Source organism: Amphiura filiformis, chromosome 16 (genome assembly GCF_039555335.1).
Source record: "Amphiura filiformis chromosome 16, Afil_fr2py, whole genome shotgun sequence".
Taxonomy (NCBI): domain Eukaryota; kingdom Metazoa; phylum Echinodermata; class Ophiuroidea; order Amphilepidida; family Amphiuridae; genus Amphiura; species Amphiura filiformis.
The window spans coordinates 60,543,894-60,550,910 of NC_092643.1; the positions used below are offsets into that span (position 1 = coordinate 60,543,894).

At 37.8% G+C, this 7,017-nt stretch overlaps 1 long non-coding RNA gene across 1 annotated transcript; it reads right to left on the bottom strand.

The window, feature by feature from the left end:
- Nucleotides 1-217: 217 nt before the first annotated feature.
- On the bottom strand, nt 218-4,235 carry LOC140136287 (uncharacterized). The gene is made up of 2 exons (XR_011856637.1): nt 2,736-4,235; nt 218-1,262 (listed from the first exon to the last, which is right to left on the bottom strand). It is a non-coding gene; the product is annotated as an uncharacterized lncRNA (long non-coding RNA).
- Nucleotides 4,236-7,017: the final 2,782 nt, after the last annotated feature.

Genomic DNA, 7,017 nt, shown 5'->3' on the forward strand with positions numbered 1-7,017 from the left:
ATCACTTCTACAGCAAATAGTAGCAAACTTTTACAAGTACCGTAACTACACAGTACCAAAGAGTAACCAGCGCTATAACCGATATAATAAAGTAAGCAGCATTTATGCCAGCTGTTGGGGCTCCCTGTCTGGCTTTTAAATACCTTCAAGTTTCAAACATTTCCTCTTAGATTACTGAAACTGTTGTGGCTTTTCTTTGGTGTGAGTTATGATGTGGTATACCGTAAACATTCGCCTAATGGCGCTATCGGCTCCCTTGACATAACTGGAATTTTAGACACAAACTAAACGTGCCCTCCCACAAAAATCCCACCAGCAAATAAGGGCACATACCCTTAATTCTTGTTGGAATTTTTAATGGAGGAAGCTCTCTATTTGTACATGAAATTTACCCCAAGGCAAAGGAGCCCAGGTGCCCCATTAGGTGAACGTTTACGGTATATGATGAGGCCACTTTGACAATTATTCATTTATGGTCTTAAGTTTGGTATGAGATCTGATGTTTCGTTTTAACTCGTTATTAAATGCAAAATATATTTGACATTACTCAAAACTAGTTTGGTTTTTCTTTGGTGCGAGTTCTACTGATGTGGTTTATGAGGCTGCTATGCTGAAGATAACTTTTCTGACAATACTTGCACCGATAAGGTTTTATGTGGTATGAGTTCTGACATGGTACCTGAGACTGCATCTATGTGAAAAGCATTTCTGACAATACTCACACTGGAATGGCTTTTCTTTGGTGTGAGTTCTGATGTGCAGTTTGAGGTTCCATTTCTGAGTAAAGCATTTCTGACAGTACTCACACTGGTGTGGTCTTTCTTTAGTGTGGCATCTCATGTGTTTTTCAAGAGCAAACTTTTGGGTAAAACATTGTCTACAATACCGACACTGATGCAGTCCCAAAATATCGCTATCAAATTCAGATTCTGTGAGGGTTGCCTTCTTTTGCCTGTTGTGGATTTCCAAATGTTCAGTCAAATGGCTTTTTTCCGACAAAGCACTCTTCACATATCTTACACTGAAAGAAAAGTTGTGTGGTGTTCTCATCACTGACCAGATTGAGATACTTTCTCTTCTTGAAAAGAGCTCGAGTGTATTTCACCATATGTCGTTTTCTATGTTGCTGTAGCCTATCAAAGGAGTGCAAAGTAATGTCACAGAATGTACATGTAAAAGGCTTCAACAACTCCATTGTTAATCCTGCATTATCTTTTAAAGTACAACTTTGCTGATATCTCTGACTGGCTCACTGAATTAACCTGTACATAAAATAAAAGAATAAAAAACACCCCGTTTTTATTGGAAATTAGTGTATTTTAAGCAACAAATTCTTTGAAAACAATCATTTACTAACCACTCCATTTCCAATAACTGCTCTTTAACAAAATTGTCAGTGTGAATCTGCTGTATGTGGTGGACCAGATTGACAGCATACCTGCCAACATTGTAAAAATAAAAATCTGTACAGGGTGCGTGCGACCCGGGGCGCGTGACGCGCTCACCCGTAACGGCGCATACTTGCCAACCTTTGGAACTAAGGTCGGTGTCTAATTAGAGTGAAGCGAGAAGCGAAACAAAACTTTGGAAAAAAGAGGTTATAGACCCTAAATTACTTGTTATTCAAGGTTTGAAAAAATTTACATTTTTTTTTAATTAAATTTTTTTTCTAATTATTTTTAAAATTTCAAAGTTTTTGGTAACTTTAGAGAACCACTGGACCTATTCTGAAGTGCTAAGATCATTCACAGGTAATTTGAAAAAAATTTGAAAAAAAATTACGAAAAAATTACAGTTTGTTATCCTTAATATGTAAACCATTAACTAGTGTTTACCTCTTCATGTATCACATATTATAGATGCATTGGTTTTCCATGCATTTATAATATGTGCTACATGAAGAGGTAAATATTGGTTAATGGTTTGCATATTAAAAATAACAAACTGTATTTTGTTCGTAATTTTTCCAATTTTTTTAAAAATTAACTGTGAATGATCCTTATGATCCTAGCACTTCAGAATAGGTCCAGTAGTAGTGAAAAAAAATCTGCCAAAGTTTGCAAAATTGTTCATGTTTTGTGAATGGACCCATTTTCAGACCTGGCGCACCCCCCCCCCTTCCCCCACCCCCCATTCAAGGGATCTTTAATAAATGGATAAGGTACCCACTTTTGGCTTGTTTAGGACATCCGTACACTTTTTGATCTAGTGTCAAAATGGTCCACAAAATGGCTTTAATTGGGTCTTTATCTTGCCAGTTTTTTCACATACTTAGGGGGCATATACCTTCTCCGACCACTTATTTTGGACACCTGGACATAATACACTTTATTGTTTTAAATATGATAACAAAAACAGTGTAAAAATGGTCAACAAAAAGGTTTCAATTGGAGCTTATTTTGGCATTTTTTCCAAATACTGGGGGGGGGGGGCACATCCTCCTCAGACACCACTCTGGCACTCTGGCACATCGCAAATAATGTCAGGAGTTGACAAAATATTCGCTCAGAAACTCAAAGCATGACTTCAGAGATGCAACCATACTCTTGTGCTTTCAAATCAGTGTGAGGAGAACCAGGCCAGGGAAAAGGACGTTACAGTACATCCGCGCCGAAGTCTTCCAGATTACTTTAGATTTTTACAAATTAATTAGACTTCAAAAGAAACAAATTAGATCAGCATTAGATTAAAAGATTAATTGATTTTTATTTGTAAAATAATCAAGAAAAACTTGCCGTCAAATTCTCCAAAACATGCAAAAATCCCAAACAGCACTTAGTGGCACTATTCTAAATGAGCTCACGTCAAATATCTGGCAATAATCACACTGGTATGGTTTTTCATTGGTGCGAAATTTGATGTGGCATGAGACTCTCTCTCCAAGTAAAACATTTCTGATAGTAATGACACTGGCGCCTCTCCGTGGTGTGAGTTCTGATGTGGAATGAGACCGTATCTCTCTCTGGGTAAAACATTTCTGACAATACTGGTGTGGTTTTTCTTTGCTACAAGTTCTAATGTGGTTTATGAGAACTTCTCTACGGATCAAACATTTCTAACAATACTCACTGCTTTGGCTTTTCTTTATGTGGATTCTGATGTGTTGTGTGAGGCAACTTCTTTGAGTAAAGAATTTCTGGCAATACTCACATTGGTATGGCTTTTCGTTGGTGTGAGTTTTGATGTGGTATGTGAGGCCACTTCTTTGAGTAAAGCATTTCTGGCAATACTCACACTGGTACGGTTTCTCTTTGGTGTGAGTTCTGGTGTGTTGTGCGAGGCCAATACTTTGGGCAAAGCATTTCTGACAATACTCACACTGATACGGCTTTTCTTTGGTGTGAGTTCTGATGTGGCATATGAGACTCTCTTTCTGAGCAAAACATTTGTGACAATATTCACACTGGTGTGGTTTTTCTTTGGTGTGAGTTTTGATGTGGCATATGAGACCATCTTTCCGGTAAAATATTTCTGACAATACTCGCACTGGTGTGGCTTTGCTTTGGTGTGAGTTCTGAAATGTTCTGTGAGAGCCCTTCTTTCAATATAGCATTTCTGACAGTATTTGCATTGATATGGTCTCTCTTTTGTGTGACATCTCATGTGTGTTTCAAGAGCAACCTTTTGGCTAAAATATTGTCTACAATACTGACACTGATGCAGTCCCATAGCATTGCCATCATCAAGTCCACATATTGTGGGAGTTATGAGGCTTTGCCTGTCGTGGGTTTTCAAATGTTCATTCAAATGGCTTTTTCCAACAAAACACACTTCACATATCTCACATTGAAAGAAAAGTTGTGTGGTCTTCACGTCGCTGATCCAATTTGGACATTTTCTCTTCTTGGCAAGCGCCCTAACGTATTTTGCCATATGTCGTTTTCTATGTTGATGTAGCCTATCAAAGGAGTCCAAAATAACTTTACAAAATTTACATGTAAAAGGCTTCAACATCTCCATTGTTTATCCTGTATTATCTTACACAATTACTGATATCTCTGAAGTTAACCTGGGCATAAAACAAAAGAATAAAGAGGTACAATAAGAATTCCGAAACCGTTTTCTTGGAAAATTATAGCTAATTATTTAAGCAACAAATTCTTAAAAACAATCATAAATCTTGCTATAAATCGACCAATGTTGCATGTTGTCCATGAAAGAGTCTGTCCATGCGCATACATTTTGGGGGGAGCTTTGGTGCTCAAGTCCCTGGGCTAAAAATGGTGTGGCAAAAAATTAAAGAAAGAGAAAGGAAAAGAAAAAAGGGAAAAGAAGGAGAAAGAGAAACAAGGAAAGAACAAGAAGGAAAGAAAAAAACAAGAAAGAAAATTACCCTTATATCTCCTATAAAGGCGGCACAATTAGAGCGGCTTGTAATCTCGCAAAAATAGGGGAGAGAGGGAACTAAACTAGGCCTACAGGAAGGCACTCTACACTTCTGTACATATACAAAGAGGGCAGCATACAAGTGGGGCAGTACAAGGAGACTAGCTTGTGAAAAAACAAACTTGTCAGTCACCCATAAAGGGTGGCACATTGTAATTTGTAACCAAGAGAGAAGAGGGGGTGGAAAAGTATACCATATGCTTTGTAACTATGGGCATATAGGGTGACACACAAGGAGTGCGGCTTTTGGGGCAGCAAATACCAGTAGAAGACGCCTGCATGTGGCTTGTGGGGCGGCAGATACAAGGAAGGCGGCTTGAAAACAGCAAAAAAATTGGAGGAAGAGTGAATTAATAGTTTTCAGTCACATATTTACCTTACTGAGTGATGAGGCATGTATAGAAGCTAGGAGAACTGGAATTACGCAGTTCGTAATTAAGGTTGCCCCCACACAAAGGTGTGTACTAAGGTTTGTAAATGCAAACACTACGCAACGTGCAATTAAGCTCATTAATATTCATAAAATATGCAAATAACATGCACAGAACTATACAGCTTATCAGGCAACCATATATGTGACCGTTCACGGCGAATGAGCCGTAAATTCCTCCCCGGTCAATTTTGTTTTATTTCGTGTTTAAAAATAAACATCATAAACTTAAAAATGGTATATGATTTGACTTCAAACGATATCCAGAAGCGGGGTTATGGTTTGTTAAACTCCTTCAACAAAATTATAGCTTTTTACGTTTTTACATGTGTCTCTTTTTCCACATTGCTGGCAATAAATATCAAACAGTCATAATTGGCGGTCATTTCAAATCATCCCCAAGTCGCCATCTTGTTTACTCCAGTCACTGCGATTTATTAAAGAAGTACTGTAAAAGTAGAAATTTTCGCGAGGTTTTCTCTGCGTTCTCGCGCAATTGACAAAATTTTCAAAATCACGAAAATATCTTCTCGCGAAATTATTGGCTTTTACAGTAAATTGCTTTCTGGTTGAACTACTGATCGTAATTTTTTTTTAGCTTGTTTTGAATTATGCGCAAATCTTTTTTAGACTGATTTGATTTTACAACATTTTGTGGTCACCTAATTTGTTGAATAAAGCCTATGCAAAGACAAACTATGAGTTTCAAACCACTGAGGTATAAAATGGGACATACAAACTAAACTGAGCTCAAAAAGAAACTTATAATTTTTTACAACTTGTGAATCACAAGGTCATATCTTAAAATACTGTCAATCAAAATGAACCAAAATTACACACAGGATTACCTTAATACTCTACTCAAAACACATGTCAGTAACCAAGCAGTTGTCCAGCTGACACAACAGCAAAATGCACTGTCACAGGACAGCTTCCTGGACTTCCTTCACTTTCACAACCCAACATTTGGCACCCAGGACAAAAAATCTGTGAGAATGCATACAAGATCCTTGCACAGATGATAAAACAGTGTTCTTTTCTGCTTTTCATATACTTTTTTCATGAAACAGGGTTGGGCTGTGAATGTGGTCCAGGAAGCTGTCCCATGTCAATGCATTTTGCTGCTGTGTCAGTTGGATAACTGCTTGGTTACTGACATGTGTTAAGACTTAAGAGTAGGGTATTGAAGTAAATCTGTGTGTAATTGTGGTTCAATTTGATACGACCTTGTGAAAAATTATAAGTTTCTTTTTTAGCTCAGTTTATATAAACCAAACACATTTTATTGGGGTGCAACACAAGTCAAAATTTACTGCAAATTATTTCTGGAAATACTCACACCTGTGAGGCTTTTCTTTGGTGAGTTCCAAAGTCTTTTAAGAGGCTACTTCTTTCAGTAAAGCATTTCTAACAATATCAACATTTATATGGCCTATGTTTCTTTGGTGAGTTCCAAAGTCTTTTATGAGGCTACTTCTTTCAGTAAAGCATTTCTAACAATATCCACATTTATATGGCCTCTGTTTAATGTGAATGTGTCTTTGTAGTACCGTAGACATAAAGCATTTGTAACCAAATTCACCATTTTTTATGCTTTCAGTTTAGTGTGTGAGTTCTGATGTGTCTTTTCAAGTCACTACTACCTGCAAAGCATTTCTGGCAACACTCATACTAGTGTAGCTTTTCTTTGGTGCGAGTTCTGATGTGGCATATGAGATCATCTCTTCAGGTAAAACATTTCTGACAATACTCATAGTCACTGGTGTGGCTTTTTTTGGTGCGAGTTCTGATGTGGTATGACTCTGACAATGGTTCTGACAATACTCAGGGGTGGTGCAATAATTGTGTGTACCCCGGGTGGTGAATTATAGGGGGCAAAGATTTTTGGCAGGCCAAAAGTGGGGGGGCAAGCATTTTTGACAGGTCAAAAGGGGGTCAAGCAATTTTGGCAGGTCGAAAGGTGGGGCAAGCAATTTTTGGCACAGATATTTTGGGCACCGTTTCTATATTACGCCCTAAAAAGGCGTAGGAAAACGTTAGGAACACATTCAAATATGTAAAATTTCCTGCTCGCTGCACTCGCATTATATGATGAGACAATTGAAGTTTTTAAATTTGGGTTCCCCAAAATCTTTCATGTGTAAGAGGGGGGCAAAGATTTTTTGGCACGTCAAAAGGGGGGGCAATGGTTTTTTGGCACG